The 17053-nt window shown below is 34.8% G+C and overlaps 1 long non-coding RNA gene across 1 annotated transcript in view; it reads left to right on the top strand.

Moving 5' to 3' along the window:
• The first annotated feature begins 498 nt into the window (after positions 1–498).
• Positions 499–17053, top strand: part of LOC141400895 (uncharacterized) — a 154659-nt gene continuing 138104 nt past the window's right edge. Inside the window, exons 1-3 of the long non-coding RNA XR_012412219.1 lie at positions 499–654; positions 9191–9458; positions 9569–9679. This is a non-coding gene — a long non-coding RNA (uncharacterized lncRNA). The remainder of the gene's footprint in view (positions 655–9190; positions 9459–9568; positions 9680–17053) is intronic.

Here is a 17053-nt window from a genome sequence, read left to right as displayed (position 1 = left end):
AACTAATAAAGCTCTGAAGTATGCATGTGAATACTTTCAAAAGCAGTGAAAGGTAAACAATGTGCAAAAGTATTTTCTTTTGCTCCATATTTACAGAACCCACATAAAAACGATTTCACCCGAAAATTCTTCTCACAACTTCTCTTTTTTAGACTCATTTTCCTCTTTTTTCGGAAACTCTTATCTTCATCTCTTTACATTTCCTATTGGGAGAAAAAACTGTTATACTGCCACTACAAACTCATCTAATGGAGGCTTATCAGTGGATGCTGTGTAGTACTGCAGCAGTTGGGGATTGCGTAGACGGTAACTTTGTGTCAGTTTTTTTGGCGCTACACCCCAAAAATTGTGTTTCCTTTCCTTTTTGTTTGCATCTCTTTTTCGTTATAAATACGTTAATGTTGTTGTTGTTGTTGCTACTCTATGTTTTATATTTATTCGCATAATGTACGTACATATGCTTTGATACGTAAGTACGTGTTATGCCTTCGTAAGGTCAGTTGTAAAATTCTATTCTATCGGTTAAAACGTGTTGATTATAGAACGGCATTAAATTATTCAAATGATTTCTATATATCGTTTATACACCAAAGGATATTACATTACAAATACATACAAACATAGTCGTGTATATGTGTGGAGCGTTTAGTAAATGTGTGTATGTTTATTGTGCAAACCGCCTTTAAATATATTTATATTTTGATAAGAATTAAAATGAAATGAAATTAATGTAATGAAGTACATACTTACGTACGTATACATGTACAGCACATACATATTACAAGAAAATGTCGATTTGAAAAATATTTATATTAAAAAATTAAAGATATATCATCTATTAAATGAAAAAAAAATGATAAAAGTGAAAACATATTCCCTAGTTGCACGTTCCAATGTTCCAAATTAAGAAGTGTATTTCCTTCTCTCGGTTTATGTAATAACAAAAATATTTTTGAAACGAAATAAAAGTGTATTGGAATCTATCAACTAAGCAACAAAACCACCTACAGTGTCATGATATATAATGAATTAAAAAAATAAAAAACAAATTTTATATACATACCTAGCAAACATGAGCAATGAATAGGATATACATATTCGCCAGAACCCATGATGCTCATGATATTTACATCATAATAAAAGGAAATAGCTCCTTAGGGAAATATTTTAATGTTTCATATACGAGTAGACCTACATTCTTTATACTACACGAAACTTATGAACCCCTAACAAATTTAACAAGGGCAATCGGATACGACTTTATGATGCCCTATGGGCTTCGCGTTATAGTTATTGCACAGTTCAATCTTCTCAACATTACTGCTAGGAAAAAAATACAATAATCAAAATATTTCAGAGGTTAATATGACTTTCACAAGTAACAAGTATGAAAGTCTTTAATTTCGACCGGGCCGAACTTTGTATACCCTCCATCACGAGTTAAATTGAAGTAGAATTTAGAAATTAGTTTCATATCGTCTATGAAAGTGCTAACTCTTCCGCCCTGTCAAGGCTTATTTCTAGGTGAATTGAAATATGCTAACTGAAAAATACATATAATTTTTTTAAACAAAATGTAATACCAATGAAATATCCATGTAACAACCACTTTAGTAGATTTTTTTTTTAAATTGCAAATCGTTTACCTTCCAACCTGAGAAGCTGCTATAAAAACCTAATCGCAAAATTTCATATTTTTTGGTTGAGTAATTTGGCTAAAGCTATAAAAAGACTATATCAAAATGTGGACCTATACCGACCATTCTCAGCGGCAATGTTTTGTAACCACAACGAAGACAAAACACCCAATTTCCGGCTTTGATTGGATAAATTGGGTAAAACCTTCAAATCTAATATAATATTGTGTATTCCCAACCAAGATTATATTTGAAAATTTCCAATTTTTGCAAGACAATGCACCTAAAACTCTGAAAATAAAGAAAATCAGACGTGCCGCCCTATGAAGCCTATATCAAAACGTGGACCTGCGCCGACAAATTTCTAGGAAAATGTTGCATACCCCCAACAATAACTAAATAACAAATTTCAGCCTATTCGGTGGGTTATAGAACCTTCTAACTACCGAAAATAGGGAGGTGCCGTTCTATGTGGGCTATATGAAGACATGGACCTACATCGACAAATTTCAGGTGGAAAGTTTTACCCCAAACGAAGACTTAATACCATATTTCAGCCATTTCGGGGGGATATTTAGGCCACAACCTTCAATATACCGAAATCGGGTGGTATCATTCTATGGGGGCTATATGACTACGTGGACTTATATCTTCACATTACAGGCCACAATATTCAAAATACCAATAATCTGGTGGTACCGTTCTATGGAGGCTATATGAAGGCGTGAACCTATACTGACAAATTTCAGGCGGAAAGCTTTAACCCCCAACGATGACTAAATACAAAATTTCAACCACTTCGGTGTGATATTGAGGCCACACCGAGGTATCGTTCCGTGGGTGCTATATCAAAACATGGACCGATATACCCTATTTTCAATAATAAACATCCTAGGAGTAATAAAAACTTCTATACCAAATTATAAAGTTCTTAATTTGAACAGACACACGGACAGACCGACGGACGTGGTTATATCGACTCAGATTTTTTTTATCTGATCAAGAATATATCTACTTTATAGGGTCTCCGATGAATATTTTGATGTGTTACAAACGGAATGACAAATAATATTATGTCCCACATATTATGGGGAAGGCATAAATAAGTGTCAGTTTTGATGACAGAGATATCAGCAAAAATTTCTAAAATCGTCTTTTCCATTTCAAAAAAATCAAAAAAAAATTTTGATACTACATCTATGATTTATGGTACATAGATTAAGAAAAAAATCGTCATTCCAAATCTGTTTTCGTTACCAACTTTGACCGTTGCGCGCAAAAGATATGACCGTTTTAGTTATGCTATTCGAAAAAATTCTAAAAAAATCGCGGCTTAATATAGTAAGCAGTTATATCCTATTATCGTTAACTGAAATCGCAACCTTTGCGATGATGCAAAAAAAAAAAATCGAAAAGTTTCAATGGATTCGCGAAAAATTAAATTTGTTAAATAATTTCACGTATTTACAAACATATTTTTGAAATAATAGCGCTTATACTTACAAAAAAATATCTATAAAAAATTATAGCAGCATCCAGACATTGTGAGGAATAAAATGAAACCTAAGTCGTGAAGTTTGGAGCTATAGTATTCATGTTATTTGCAAAAATACATAGAAAATATGACGAAAAAAATAAAAATCATGTTATTCTAATTTTATTTTTTTATGGTTTTTAGGAAAGGTTGAAGAAAAAATATTTGAGTTCTTCGTCATTTTCGTCCAAATTCCACGCAATAATGAAAATATTCCGTTGCAACAAATTTTTCGCTTATAGTTTTTCTATTGGCGAATATTTTTAGAACATTATATTAAATCACAAGGAATTCCAATTGTGGCATAACATTAAAATAATGTTATATTGAATATTACAACATTTGAAACGCATATAAACCGCGTAATAGTGGAAATCACAAGATGCGCATCAGATTTTCCAAAACAGCGAATCAATCCCTCTTTTTTGATATACACTTTGTGAAATTCCATTTGGCGACCACGATGTAGCATCAGTTGCATGTTAGGGTGCAAAAAACAGTAAAATGCCCGTAATTTCCACGAAGTACATTTGCATTTTATGCGCATCCGATTTCAATGATCACCGTTAAAAAATACATCATCCTATGTCATTTCAATGCGATCCATCAAGAACCGTGGATGTAGCATCGCACTCAGTTTTTAGAAAAAATCTATTATATCTCCGGATTCGCGAACGTTTTTCAATATCTGTTTTCGCATATTTTAAATATGCGTTTCGCTCTATTTATCTAAGTAGTAATAACACATATAAAACCCGTCTAAATACGCGATATTTTCAAAAACATTTTTTGCAGATTTTCGAAATTTGATGGGTATCATATCCGCCGATCTAGGGGATGGATTTAGACGCGCAAAGGCTTGTTAGATTCAAAACGTAAAAAAACTAAATTCACGCGGGTTTCCACTGAAATCGAATGGCATTTGTAAATTTTGAATCCATAAAACTGGTTTTTTAGAAAAATTTACGCACAAAAATTTCGACTTTAAGCTGAGATTGTTGTGAACCTTTGAAGGCTACACGCCCGAGTTATACATCAAAAAATGCGTAATTGCGAGTACCACAATCTCATAATCAGTTTTTATACGAGTACAGTTGCGCGTCCCGATTAGAGCAAAAATTCAAAAAACCCAATTTTTCAGTCTTCAAAATGTCAGCATCCGTTTGAGATTGATGCATTGGTTATATTAAAAAATCATACATTAGAAACTTCATCTCTCAAGTGTATTCTTTAACTTCTTCTTTGAACATTATACTCTACATTGTATTGTAAAGCCACTAATTGAAAATTGACTTAAAAAAACTAGTTTCCTTCAACGATTTTTTCCTCTTTTTTTACATTAATATGACCACAGCTTCCGCTCAAATTATAATTTTAAGAAATCCATCGGTGAATCGTGCTAAAACAGTTTATTTTACCTAAATGCGTTCAAAAGTTATGGTATATTACAACAATTCGCGAGTTACAATACCCTATACCTCAGTTTCAACATAAGTAAATTTTCTACAAAAAGGCCGATATACCCTTAGACTGTGAGAATTGAGACATCTATGGACAGATCGCATGGTTGGCCGAACTAGCTGTAATTTGACATTTCAGATTCCCAGTGGTCACAAAATTTCTCTATCAAAAATGTCAACATTGATCCATGTTTTAGTATATTACGGTATCTCCCGATTTTCGGTATTTTTAGGATTTTTTATACAACCGAACCTAGCTGTAATTTGACATTTGAGGTCCCCAATGGTCGAAAAGCTTCCAATTGAAGACTTTTCAGATACATTATCTGGCCTAAATTAGGCATTCGAGAGTATACGTAGTCAGAACGCTACGTTTGTGGACGATCCGAAAATATTACCTTTTTCTGTGTTGAACTTTTGCGGATACCTAAAGAAATTGGCGAATATAGTCAATTTGAAAAGTGATTCTTATTTTGGGATTAATTTTCTTCTTATTTATCGCCCCCACCAGCCATATTAGTTGGTCTCGGTAAGATTTGGAGGAAGCATGGAGTTTCCCTCGAAAAAACATTATATCGCTGAAAACATTATCAGCAGGAGTACCTTCGGTAAAAATATCAAAATAATATTTACACAGTCTCTAAACTGCACTTAAGCGAAGTTATGAACTTTTGTGAGGGTGGTATTTGAAGAACATGCCCGAAGAAGTTGTAGACAGTCTAGGAAGTTGTCGTAAGTTTGAAAAAAATATGTACTTGCCCCGCTGCACTTCCTGTACCGTCGTACTAAAGTTTTGGAAGGTATCCGACGGAGTGGACCGATATGGTCCATATTACATCCTAGACTATTTACCAAATTTTAACAACTTTTCAATCGATACAAGTTACAGAGATTTTTATAGAACAATTATACAATTATGGTAAATAGTCTAGGATGTTAAACAATACACATTTAACAGTTAAGGGATTCAACATACACTGTGCAACAAAATAGAGGTGAAATTCTGGTGCACGGAAAATTCCTCTTGGGGAAGAAAGGCCTTGGTGAGTATATTAAGAACCCCGTAGGACAGATCCGCCGTGAGTCGAACTTCCGCGTTATGGCGTGATGAAATTTTTGCTAGAGACCCTGTAAGCCATCAGGAATTAGCGTTATATCTTTGTTCACCGTTGCTTTAGCTTATTTTTGAGATGACATGTCTGCAGTCAAATCGAATGAGGATAATTTTCGTAGAGCACTTCGACCTTCTAACTCGCTTCCTTCAATGTCCTTTTCGTCCTTTATTTTAAGAGCCGCTATAAAAGTATCACAAGATGACGTTTTTCAGCTTCGAAATGTTCTGCAAAAATGTCGCTCAGAAAATTTTAGGTACGGCTCTCATTGACAACTAATCGATTTTGTCGCGTTTTCGTGCAAATGTTAGCGCTAGGCTGTAAATGAATATTCAAACCTGCCCGAATGATCTGATGAGGAGAAGAAGATTTTAACGGTGCATAAGCACAAGAATGACCTGAGAATTGGAACAGAGTACCTCTTCATGACCTTCATAAGGAGACCTAGATTTTAATGGTGTATAAGCACAACAAGATGTTGCCAATGCAGTACCTGCATGGGCGTTACTACCAAAACACGTCTAGGAGTCTCATTATACCCTTCACCATAATATGGAGGGTATAACACTGTAAACATAAATTTTGGGGCAGAGATAATTCCTTTTGGAGATGAAAGCCCTTGGCGAGTATAATAAGAATCCCAAAGGACAGATCCGTTTGAGTCGAACTTCCGCCTTATGGCGTGATGAAGTTTTTGCTAGAGACGCTATAAGGCATCTGAAATTAGCATTATATCTTTGTTAGCTGTTGTTTTAGCTTATTTATGAGATGACATATCTGCAGTCAAATCGAATGAGGGTTATTTTCGTAGAGCACTTCGACCTTCTAACTCGCTTCCTTCAATGTCCCTTTCGTCCTTTATTTTAAGAGCCGCTATAAAAGTACCACAAGATGACGTTTTTCAGCTTCGAAATGTTTTGCAAAAATGTCGCTCAGAAAGTTTTAGGTACGGTCCTCACAAAAACAGGCTAAATGCACAAAACGACCACGAAAACGCGACAAAATCGATTAATTGTCAATGAGAACCGTACCTAAAATTGAGCGACATTTTTGCAGAACATTTCGAAGCTGAAAAACGTGATCTTCTGGTACTTTTATAGCGGCTCTTAAAATAATGGAAGTGCTCTACGAAAATAACCCTCATTCGATTTTACTGAAGATATGTCATCTCATAACTAATCTAAAACAACAGTTAACAAAGAAGTTAGCAAAAACTTCATCACACCATAACGCGGAAGTTCGACTCACGGCGGATCTGCCCTTCGGGGTTCTTAATATACTTACTAAGGCCTTTCTTCCCCAAGAGAAATTTTCCGTGCCCCGGACTTTCACCTCCATTTTGTTGCACAGTGTAATTAATCAGGTTAAAATTATAAGTAGATAAAACCATGTCCGTCCGTCCGTTTGTCCGTCTGTTGAAATCAAGACACAGCTCGCAATTTTTAAGATAGAGCTTTATAATTTGTTGCAGAAGTTTATATTACTCCTAGGATGTTTGGTATTGCAAATGGGCTATATCGGTCCACGTTTTGATATAGGCCCCATAGAACCGTACCACCCGATTTTCGATATTTTGAAGGTTTTAACCTCATTATCACACGGAAATGGCTGAAATTTGGAACTTAGTCTTCGCTGGGGGTGCAAAACTTTCCCCCAGAAATTTGTCGGTATAGATCCATGCCTTCATATAGCCCCCATAGAAAGGTACCTCCCGATTTTCGGTATTTTGAAGGTTGTGTCCTCAATATCCCTCCGAAATGGCTAAAATTTGGTACTTAGTCTTCATGGGGGGTGTAAAACTTTCCCCCAGAAATTTGTCGGTATAGGTTCACGCCTTCATATAGCCCCCATGGAACGGTAACTCCCGATTTCCGGTATTTTGAAGTTTGTGGCCTCAATATTCCACCGAAATGGATGAAAATTGGAATTTAGTTTTCATTTGGGATATAAAACTTTCCATATGAAATTTGTCGGTATAGGTCCACACCTTCATATAGCCCCCATAGAACGGTACCTCCCAATTTCCGGTATTTTGAAGTTTGTGGCCTCAATATTCCACCGAAACGGATGAAAGTTGGTACTTAGTCTTCATGGGGGGTGTTAAACTTTCCCCCAGAAATTTGTCGGTATAGGTCCACACCTTCATATAGCCCCCATAGAACGGTTTCAGTAGTTTGAAGGTTTTTGGCCACAACAATCCACCGAAATGGCTGAAAAAAGGTAAAAACCTTTCGTCGGTCCACGTTTCGATATAGCCCCCATAGAACGGTACCTCCCAATTTTCGTAGTTCTGAAGGTTGTGACGTCAATATCCCACCGAAAGACTGAGATTTGTTTTTTAGTTTTCAATGGGGTTATAAAATATTCCAGAAGAGAATTAATCAGCATAGAAGCGTACCTCTTGATTTTCAGTATTTAGAAGGTTTTAGCCACATTATCTTACCGAAATATCGGAAATTTGGTATTATAGTCTTCTTTGAGTCTAAAAACTTTCCGCCAGAAATTTGTAGGTATATATCGACGTTTGGATATAGCCCCCATAGAGCGTTATCCCCGAATTTCGGTAATTTTGAACGTTAGCCACATTGTTTTACCGAAATTTATGAAATTTGGTATTTAGGAAACTAAATGTTCCATTTTACTTAAATATATCTCGTGGTGGAGGGTAACCAAGTTCGAACCAGCCGAAATTAACGCCGTTCTTACTTGTTACAGTTAACAATGATGTTTTTGAACGTACTCCATATGATGGAACACATCGAAATATTTGCCGGCGACTTGATCAACATAAAAAGTCGATACAACGATATGCTTCTGTCAGCCGCCCGCCTGTCAGTTGAAATCAAAATTCAACTTGCAATATTTAAGATTGTGCTTTACAATTAGTTACATTCGTTTATTAGACCTAGCAATACGACAAGGGTATTCTCCAGTGAGAATAACGGGCATAACGACCCCGCGGCCCCATTCTAGGAGCGGTTATCAATCCAGTCCAGGTAGTAGTGTTGACTACAAAGTCTGGCCAGAAATTCTTTTTTGGTGAAAGCTACATCTCACCCTCTTACCAAGAGGAAAATTAAGTCTATACAGTGGATCTTTAAAGTGGTAAATGCGGAATAGGCCTGGATTATAAAATTATATTGATCATTTTGAAATAACATAAATCGGAATTTACCTCTTTAATAGCGTAAAATCGTGGACTTATTTCGAAAACATTTTATAGAGAAATAAAAAATGAACCTAAACTACCTGAAATCGTTAGGCGAAGTTACATAAAAGCTATACCCAAAATTTGAAAATTGTGTATGAAGTTCTAATGGTAGGGGGTATCACACGGTCTGTTGCCTTTTCTTCATTATTCTCATTGCGGTGATAAATTGATATCGGTTATGTAGCAACAAATGTGTCTCTTAACTTGTAAAACTTGGACAATTTTACCTTTAATAGAGAGAAAACTAAATATTCCAATTAAAACTATTGACGTCAAAAGTTAGACCTTTTCAAGGAATTAATAATAAAAATCATATCATTAAACCACCACAAAATTAAAAAAAGACTTAAATAAATAGCACAGAAAAAATAATATCATGTAAAGACAAATAATTGCAACGAATTAATTTGAAACCCCCACATAATTATATGCGTAACAAATTAAAAGAAGAATTTACAATCTCAATGAAAAGCAATATAAATTTAAATAGATTCCCCTTTTGCAGTAAGTTTGTGTTGAAATGTTTGTGTGATGGTAAAGAAATTAATGATGTTAATATCAAAATAATAATATAATTTTCTTTTCATGGAATATTCAATTGTGTGTGTGTAAAGTATATAGTATTATCTGTGAAAACGTATATGAAAGCTACAGTAAATAGCATGTCTGTGCATGTTTGATATGGATATTAATATACATAAACATCTGCGATGGACTAATTAAAGGTAATTAATTAGTAAGAATAATTATTTGTTTTTCCAGATAAATCACAAGATTAAATGATGTAAATGTGAAGGAGAGTCTTAGGCATTATTTATTTAATGCGGAACACTTAATTTTACAAAGAAATTCAACAAACGCATTTACATGCGTACATATAAGCAAAAAGTATTTTTGTAAGCTACTTCTCTCTGTACATATCAGCAAAAATGTCTAAAATCGTCTTTTCCATTTCAAAAAAATCAACAACATTTTTTGATACTACATCTATGATTTTTGGTACATAGATTAAGAAAAAAATCGTCATTCCAAATCTGTTTTCGTTACCAACTTTGATCGTTGCGCGCAAAAGATATTACCATTTTAGTTATGCTAATTAGAAAAAATTCTAAAAAAATCGCGGCTTAATATAGTAACTGTTATATCCTATTATCGTTAACTGAATTCGCATCCTTTGCGATGATGCAAAAAAATTCGAAAAGTTTCAATGGATTCGCAAAAAATTAAATTTTTTAAATAATTTCACGTATTTACAAACATATTTTTGAAATAATAGCGCTTATACTTACAAAAAAATATATATAAAAAATTACAGCAGCATCCAGACATTGTGAGGAATAAAATGAAACCTAAGTCGTGAAGTTTGGATCTATAGTATTCATGTTATTTGCAAAAATACAAAGAAAATATGACGAAAAAAATAAAAATCATGTTATTCTAATTTTATTTTTTTTAATGGTTTTATAGGAAAGGTTGAAGAAAAAATATTTGAGTTCTTCGTCATTTTCGTCCAAATTCCACGCAATAATGAAAATATTCCGTTGCAACAAATTTTTCGCTTATAGTTTTCCTATTGGCGAATATTTTTAGAACATTATATTAATCACAAGGAATTCCAATTGTGACATAACATTAAAATAATGTTATATTGAATATTACAACATTTGAAACGCATATAGACCGCGTAATAGTGGAAACCACAAGATGCGCATCCGATTTTCCAAAACAGCGAATCAATCCCTCTTATTTGATATACACTTTGTGAAATTCCATTTGGCGACCACGATGTAGCATCAGTTGCATGTTAGGGTGCAAAAAACAGTAAAATGCCCATAATTTCCACGAAGTACATTTGCATTTTATGCGCATCCGATTTCAATGATCACCATTAAAAAATACATCATCCTATGTCATTTCAATGCGATCCATCAAGAACCGTGGATGTAGCATCGCACTCAGTTTTTAGAAAGAATCTATTAAATCTCCGGATTCGCGAACGTTTTTTTCAATATCTGTTTTCGCATATTTTAAATATGCGTTTCGCTCTATTTATCTAAGTAGTAATAACACATCTAAAACCCGTCTAAATACGCGATATTTTCAAAAACATTTTTTGCAGATTTTCGAAATTTGAGGGTATCATATCCGCCGATGTAGTGGATGGATTTAGATGCGTAAAGGCTTGTTAGATTCAAAACGTAAAAAAACTAAATTCCACGCGGGTTTCCACTGAAATCGAATGGCATTTGTACATTTTGAATCCAAAAAACTGATTTTTTAGAAAAATTTACGCACAAAAATTTCGATTTTAAGCTGAGATGGTTGTGAACCTTTGAAGGCTACACGCCCGAGTTATACATCAAAAAATGCGTAATCGCGAGTACTACAATCTCATAATCAGTTTTTAAACGAGTACAGTTGCGCGTCCCGATTAGAGCAAAAATTCAAAAAACCCAATTTTTCAGTCTTCAAAATGTCAGCATCCGTTTGAGATTGATGCAGTGGTTATATTAAAAAATCATACATTAGAAACTTCATTTGTGAAATGTATTCTTTAACTTCTTCTTTGAACATTATACTCTACATTGTATTGTAAAACCACTAATTGAAAATTGACTTAAAAAAACTCGTTTCCTTCAACGAGTTTTTCCTCTTTTTTTACATTAATATGACCACAGCTTCCGCTCAAATTATAATTTTAAGAAATCCATTGGTGAATCGTGCTGAAACAGTTTATTTTACCTAAATGCGTTCAATAGTTATGGTATATTACAACAATTCGCGAGTTACAATACCCCATACCTCAGTTTCAACATAAGTAAATTTTCTACAAAAAGGCCGATATACAGTCGAACTTCTCTAAAACCAGAGTTCGGAGTCGAGGTATTTTTTGCTCGACTCCGACTAAAGACTCCAGTTTTTTGTTTCACAAATGTAATTTTTATAACGTTTTTTAAAAAAATAAAAGAAAAATTTAAATTGATTGAAGTTGTCAATTCCATACAATATCTGTCTAATAAATGGCGTAAATTCATAAAACACCTGTTTTATGTGCAAGTGTAAAATGCGTTTTAGTTCGAATATTATACTGAACTATTCAAATACACAACATAAATACATATGAAGTAAAATTGATATCTATATTGATTCTGTTGAATCTCACATAGACAAATAGGCACAAAATACAGATTAGGACGATTTTGGGCGGTTTTTTACACGTGTATATTCTGGATGGAACACTTCCCGTGACCAAATCTTTAAGCTCTCAAAATTTTGTTAAAATGAAAGGACAATGCAAATCATAAGGACTACATGCGATAAAAATTATAAGCGATTCATGTCCGGGTTTAAACTGTACGTAAGCCAATATTTTAGATTGCTTCGATAGCCTTAAGGGGTGAACCCCAGTGGAAAAGTCCAATAAAAACCATTTTTCATGAATTTTTTCTAGAAAACTACGAAACTTTTTGTATAGTTTTCATATGAAAGACCATAATTTACTTAATCTGCTTTCCGATTTTTTTTAAAAGGTTTTGTGACAAATGGCTGTCTACAAAACCCTGTTATTATTTAAGCGTTTTGCGGCGCCAACTCAAGCTCGAAAACTAATAAACTTATTGCCACATATTTTTGTGGGCTTATCAAGGACATCAAAATCTAGTCCTTCATCGATCGATTTTTTAGAAAACACTATGCGAGACGAAATTATTAACCACATTCTGAAACCGCAGCGTGATAGAAGACCAAAAATAAGAAGACACGTGTCCCGGCGTTTTTCTCTATCACTTCAACTTTCGCGATTATGGGCTCCCAAAGACCTGAGGCCTTGATGTCAAAAAGGATGATTTTGTCAGGCTCATATCTATTAAACCGCTAAGAATTTGAATTCATTCGTGGAAACAAAGTTGTAGCTCTCGTCTTAAAGAACAACAGCAAGCTAATCTTTAAGCTTTAAAAAATTATGAAAATGAAGGGACAATGCAAATCATAAGGACTACATGCGATAAAAATTATAAGCGATTCATGTCGTAAGCCAATATTTTAGATTGCTTCGATAACCTTAAGGGGTGAACCACAGTTGAAAGCCCAATAAAAGCATTTTTCATGAATTTTTTCCAAGAAGACTACGAAACTTTTTATACCCTACACCACAATGTGGAAAGGGTATTATAAGTTTGTTTTGGTAAAATTCATGTAACACCGCGAAATATTCGTCGGAGACCCCCAATGTGGTATACCAATCTTCATATCTCGACGAGATAAAGCGATTTTGAGATGTGTGTCTGTCCGTCCGTCCGTCTGTCCATTATAAATTGTAAACACGCTCCAGGCCGCAATTATGGACCGATCGTTACGAAATTTTGTATGGAAGTCGGGTTCAGGCCAGAATAGATCCCTATTCTTATTGGTGATGATCGAGAAATATGTAGCGGGTGAAATGGACCAAAAACAAAATTTTTATCCGATTTTGTAGCGGCTCTGTATGTCGCAATTATAGTGCGATCGCCTCGAAATTTTAACTAATGTAAGATTATATGACAAAGAAGAAGCTTGCAATATGAGATGGTGATCGGATGATGTTTAGAGGGTTAAATGGACCACAACTTTTGTGTGAAAATTGTGAAAATTTTTAATATACCGGTAATATCTTTATTCCTGGACAACACATTCCGCCCACATAAATAATATTTGGAATGACAACTCTCGCCCTTTCAATTAATGCCAATTATGTTGATTTATGTGGTCAGATAACAGAGTTACAGCCTAATATATCCAGTGTTTTGCTTGTAATGTAATCAAAAGCATACTAAAGGTCGCAATTATAGATCAATAGTCACGAAATTTAGCACGAGGTAGGGGTTTAGGTCGAAGAAGATGCCTACAATTTTTGATGATGACCTGATATTATTTAGCGGGTGCAATGGACCATTACTTTTGTATGCTAAATAAAAACATTTTATTTTTGGTCCATATTTGAATCCCCGGAGGCCATATACCGGCTAAGTCGCATATATATGAAAAATTAACTACCGATCTTTCCTCTGATGTGTAATATAATATGTGTGCTTGGTAACGGACCTACTACGTAAGATATAATGAGTTTTGTGAAGAGAACCACATCTTCCTCCCATGTTACAAATTGTCTCTATCATGACAGACAAATTCCCAGTTCTTACAAATTGCGTGGAACCTATTACCTGTCCAATTGTCCAAAATTTAAAGATGTAGCAGAAATTGCTAAACAACGCCAATTTTCAAATTTAAGAATATTTCTTAAAATGTACTGTATATAATTGTTCCACAAACATCCCAGTAGGGACAAGGGAGCCTTCTCTCATATCAATGAGAGCACCCCGATTAATATCAGCTCAATGATATGTAGACAGCGGAATTTTATGCAACACCTATTTTTGTAAAATTTGCATATTTTTGGCTTCTAATTAAATTCCAATCGAAATATATCACATATGCAAAAATATGCGAAATGTATAAATTATGCATATGCAAATATTATTTTTGCATATGGAAAATTTCTGCATTTCACATATTTTCGTATGCTACATATATTTCAATAATATCTTCTAAAATGTTTATGTGTACATTTTTCTGTTTGAAATTCACTTCAGACAAGTCAATAAAATAGAGAAATCTGTAACCACAGCCACAATCTTCAGAATGTCGACAATGGGGAACTTTCGTTGTATGGGAGCTATATGAACGCCTAGACCTATACCGACAAATTTCAGATGGAAAGTTTAATACCCCCAATGAAGACTTAATACCAAATTTTAGCCAATTCGGAAGGATATTGAGACCATAACCTTCACAGTACAGAAAATCGGTAGGTTCTGGTTATGGGAGCTATATAAAGACGTGGACATATAACGACAAATTTCAGGTGGAATGTTTTTTTACCTCCAACGAAGACTGAATACAAAATGTCAGCCATTTCAGTTTGATATTGAGGCCAGAACCTTCAAAATACCGGATATCGGGAGGTACGGTTCTATGGGAGCTATATGAAGACCTGGACCAATACCGAAAAGTTTCAGGTCGAAAATTGGGATGAACGAATACTTAATACAAACTTTCAGCCAATTCGATGGGATATTTAGGACACAAAGTCTTGCATATGGTTTAGCAAATATGTCAAAATATGCAAAAAATTAGGTCCATACTAAATGTCCGTTCTAAAATTACTTATTGGTGCCACCATGGTACAATTGTTTGCACACCCGCCTTGCACGCTGAATGTCGGGCGTTCGATTCCCCGGTCAGCAAACATCAAATTTCCAACGATGGCAAAATACCCTTCAGTAAAGTTGGCGAAATTTTCTGGGTATTTCAACCATGTACACTTCTCTACAGGTGGTGTTTTAAGACATGCCTTTCGGACTCGGCGATAAACAGTAGGCCCCATACTATTGCTTAATGTGATAAGGTTGCAGACTCCAAAAATTTATTTCTTACAATGAGCTTATTTGTCGCAGGGTAGTGGTGTAGGGTATCGTATTGTCGGCCCAGTCCGACTATAGCCTTTGCTTACTTGTTTTAGTATAATTTTCATATGAAAGAGCATAATTTACTTTGGGCCTGTTCACTATGTCGAAAGAAAATGATTGCGAACGAAAAACACCTAAACTTTGTTTTTATGGCAATATTGACTTGTGTGTTTGCTTAAAAAAACTACAAAATTTAAAAATCATACACGAGTTTAGTTGTTTTTCTTTCGTATTCATTTTCGTTCGACATAGTGAAACAGGCTGGTTAATCTGCTTTGTGATTTTTTTTTTGAAGAATATTACGAAGTTTTTGACAAATAGCCGTCTAAAAACCGTCTGGAAAGTAATAATTTTTATTGTCACATATTTTTGTGGGCTTATCAAGGACATTAAAACCTAGTCCTTCATCGATCGATTTTGTAAAAAACACTATGCGACACGAAAATTATTAACCATATTCTGACACCGCAGCGTGATAGAAAGCCAAAAATAAGAAGACACGTGTCCCGGTGTTTTCATACCCTCCACCATGAGATTGGGGGTATATAAAGTTTGTCATTCCGTTTGTAACTACCGTGCAATTTTACATAGATATAGCCATGTCCGTCCGTCTGTGGAAATCACTCTAGCGTCCGATCGGATTGAAGTAGGTTGATGAAATTTTGGTAAAATCTATTGTATGTACGTAGGGCTTTTGGTATTGAAAGCGGGCTATGTAGGTCCACGTTTTCGTATAGCCCCCATACAAAGTGACGCGTGACGTGTTGCGTTATCCCATTTGACCACCGGATTGGTTGTAATTTGGTATTTTGTCTTTCCAGAGGCTAAAAAACATTTCTACCAAAATTTGTTTATATGGGTCCACGTTTTGTTATAGCCCCCAAATAACGCCTCATGGTACGCGTCATTTGAGGATATTTTGAATATATTAGTCCCATTTGACCACCGAATCGGTGGTCGTCCCGACGGTATCTCCCGATTTTCGGTATTTTGAAGGTTTAAGCTATATTATTCAACCAATATGGCTGAAAGTTGGTATTTTCGGAATTTTGAAGGTTTAAGCCTCATTATCGCACGGAAGTTGCTGAAATTTGATATTTAGTGTTTTTCGGGCAACAAAACTTTTGGACCACAAAACTTGGCGGTATCGGTCCACGTTTTGATGTACCCCCCATAGAACTTTGCCACCCGATTTTTGGTATTTTTATGGATTTAGCCTCATTATCACACCGAAATGTCTGAAATTTGGTATTTAGTCTTGTGTTGGACCACAAAACTTTCTACCAGAAATTTGGCGGTATTGGTCCACGTTTTGATATATCTCCCATAGAAAGGTACATTCCGATTTTCGGTACTTTTAAATTTTTAGCCTCATTATCACACCGAAGTGGCTTAAATTTGGTATTTAGTCCTCCTTAGTGCTACAAAACTTATCCACGGAAATCTGTCGGTATCGTTTTGATATAGATACATCAATAGAACGGTACATCCTGATTTTCGGTTTTAGCCTCATTATCTCACCGAAGTGGCTGAAATTTGGTATTAAGTCTTCTTCGGGAAACAAAACTTCCCCCCGGTACCGGTCCACGTTTTGAT

The sequence above is a fragment of the Musca autumnalis genome, unplaced genomic scaffold (genome assembly GCF_047663935.1).
Source record: "Musca autumnalis isolate F117 unplaced genomic scaffold, ASM4766393v1 scaffold_4, whole genome shotgun sequence".
In the NCBI taxonomy this organism is placed as follows: Eukaryota; Metazoa; Arthropoda; class Insecta; order Diptera; family Muscidae; genus Musca; species Musca autumnalis.
This window is presented reverse-complemented; position numbering and strand designations above follow the sequence as displayed.